This window comes from Bidens hawaiensis, unplaced genomic scaffold (genome assembly GCF_021521415.1).
Source record: "Bidens hawaiensis isolate Kalapana, Puna unplaced genomic scaffold, B.hawaiensis_p1.1 tig00006521_1, whole genome shotgun sequence".
NCBI lineage: Eukaryota > Viridiplantae > Streptophyta > Magnoliopsida > Asterales > Asteraceae > Bidens > Bidens hawaiensis.
Window position 1 is genome coordinate 685,343 of NW_027491438.1, and position 2,612 is coordinate 687,954.

At 33.8% G+C, this 2,612-nt stretch overlaps 1 long non-coding RNA gene across 1 annotated transcript; it reads right to left on the minus strand.

The window, feature by feature from the left end:
• Positions 1-977: 977 nt before the first annotated feature.
• Positions 978-1,500, minus strand: LOC143632725 (uncharacterized). The gene is made up of 4 exons (XR_013153564.1): positions 1,482-1,500; positions 1,225-1,374; positions 1,085-1,144; positions 978-1,016 (listed from the first exon to the last, which is right to left on the minus strand). It is a non-coding gene; the product is annotated as an uncharacterized LOC143632725 (long non-coding RNA).
• Positions 1,501-2,612: the final 1,112 nt, after the last annotated feature.

Below are 2,612 nucleotides of genomic sequence, written 5' to 3' on the forward strand. Positions count from 1 at the left end.
CAACCTGCAAGAAAATCATAAAGATCATAAAATATAGAGATATTTAATGAGCAAATTGGGTCTTTCAACTCGTAAAAAATTTCATTTAATGTGTAGGGCACCATTACCTGTTGTAGAAGAACAAAAATTGCAGCACCCATCACTATAACCATTTGTGTCATCGCATATCTCCGAGCCTGTTATCTCAAGATGCATCTATATTTAATATGCATCATAGCATTAAGTCAGTTTAAAACTTTGTTAAAATATTTATGCATAATAAAAATGACTGTTATTAAAAGTCATTTTCTTTCAACCTGAACTCATTTTGACATGTTATCTCTAGAGGAGCAAACAAGCCGAGCTACTCGAGATCGGCTCGTTATAAAGCTCCTAAACAAGCCTTCTATTTATATATATATATAATTAATTAGTTAAAAATTAAATAATATATACTGGTAATCGTACCTGCACGTTGCCACGGGCCAAGTTGTTGGCATGTTTTGTTTGTGTTGAAAGTTGTCATTTGGTCATTCCTATAACGCATCAGCCAAATCAATGGTAAATCAGAATATAAGTAGCAGGTATACACACATAGTTAAGTTCAAAATAGAAGTGTGTAAATGTTACTAAGATGAAACCTCACTAATTAACCATGGGACTTGCAATACTCTTGCCGGTAACGTTTTACAACCCGTACTAATTTTGGACCCCAAGACCCGGTATAAAAAACATAAAACAATAAAATTATAAACCTGAATAACCGAAACTTTTTGGTTACAGCAACTAGCTTTAATGGCCTTAGCAGAAGCTACCTTTAAATGGGCCTTATCAACAGATTGGTACAAAAATGATAACATTAGTACCATGAAATTCAAACTTAAGTAACTAAAGGTACTACCTTGATTCAATGTCTTTTGAGATTTCACCGAAAGAAAGCAAATTCTGAAGTTCTTTTAATAGTGCATCAATACCGACACGAGATGTGCATCTTTTATTGGCAGGTAGCTGTTTACCAGAGTTTTAATGCCAAATATCTACACAACAAACTTATAAGTTTCAAGAAAAAAATTCAAAACATATGTATTATTCTCGGTAAATTTACCTTTAATGAACAGAGTTCGCTTCTGGCATCCCATGAATCTTTGGCTTTATCTCCGGTCTTCTGAAATATAATGAAGAAAATGTGTTACATTATCCTGATCATATTAATCAAAATATTAAATGTCAAGTATATAATCATACCTGCCTGCAACTTAAGATAGATTCTTTTATAAAGCCAACAACTTTACTCTCTTGTGTTTCAAACACCGGCATGGCAATCTGTGCTATACACCCTTAAGACTGTAAAACAGAGGGCAGATTTGTCCTTTTCTCTAGCACATCCACTAATCGCTGCATGGTTCATTTCAAGAAGATCAAACTAGAATAATCAATAAATGTTTATAATGAAGACCAAAAATAACCCAAGAAACATGATAAATGAAGTTAGAAGTTAGAACCTTGTATAGAACAGAAAGTGTATTCATGCAAGCCTTAGTTAATCACTTGTTCTTGTCACTTTACCGTAAGTATATTCATGCAAGCCTTAGTTAATAACTTGTTCTTGTCACATTTCTGTAGGTCGGTCTCTACAACAAGATCTTTGACAAACTCCTTATCAAAGATTGTGTATGAGCATTTTATAGAGAGGGTGGTTAAAAGTTCATAAAGTGGATGCTTCTCATCAACAACTTTGACCAACTCATCCTGCCCAATAACATAAAATATAACTTACTTATCAATTGATATATTAATTACATCTTTTAAACGGTTACTTACGCGAAAGGTTCTACTTTGAAGAGAACTAGTGGTGGGATCCATTAGTGTTGTTAATATCTTCCAAACGTTATCTATGTCTTTTGATTGATCTAGAAGCTGAAAATATGCTTCTGCTTTTGTCGGATTAACAAAACAGTTAGATATAGATCGTATACAAAGTGTGGTTTTCTTCTGTAGATCTTGAGCATCATAGTCCTGTAAATGCAAAACGCAATCTTTTAGCAGAATACACTTTGTATACTAAGTTGCATCAAAATAGTTAAGTTGCATCAAAGTGTGGTTTTCTTCTGTACATCTTGAGAATCAAAATAGTTAAGTTGCATCAATATAAATAACATAAAACATAAATGAACCCAAAACTCTATCAAACAAAAAATAATAGGTTAATATTATTTCCTCAATTCAACTAATTATAATGTAAGAATATCAAAATTCTTAATGGGATTGACTCATTTCAAGTACATAGGTCATTGCAAAAGCCCTAAAATTACCTCCAAATCTAAAAAAAATTATGTCATCACATATGTGTTCTGCAAATAATAAAAAATATAAAGATGCGAGCGTACCAAAACACATTGATGCGGCAAATCGGAGAGCGATTCCAAGTCATTGTCGGTGGAGAAATTCTAAACCACCACTGTCACAGTCAAACCACAACAAAAAAAAAACCCACTGGACAGGTGTGTAGTGGTGAGAAACCATCACCGCCACAGTCAATCCTCCGCCGCCTATGGTTAAAAATACCCAAACATAGCAGCACCGGGCCACCACACTGTGGTGGTGACCATGAGATACAAAAAAAGAGGCGAGTT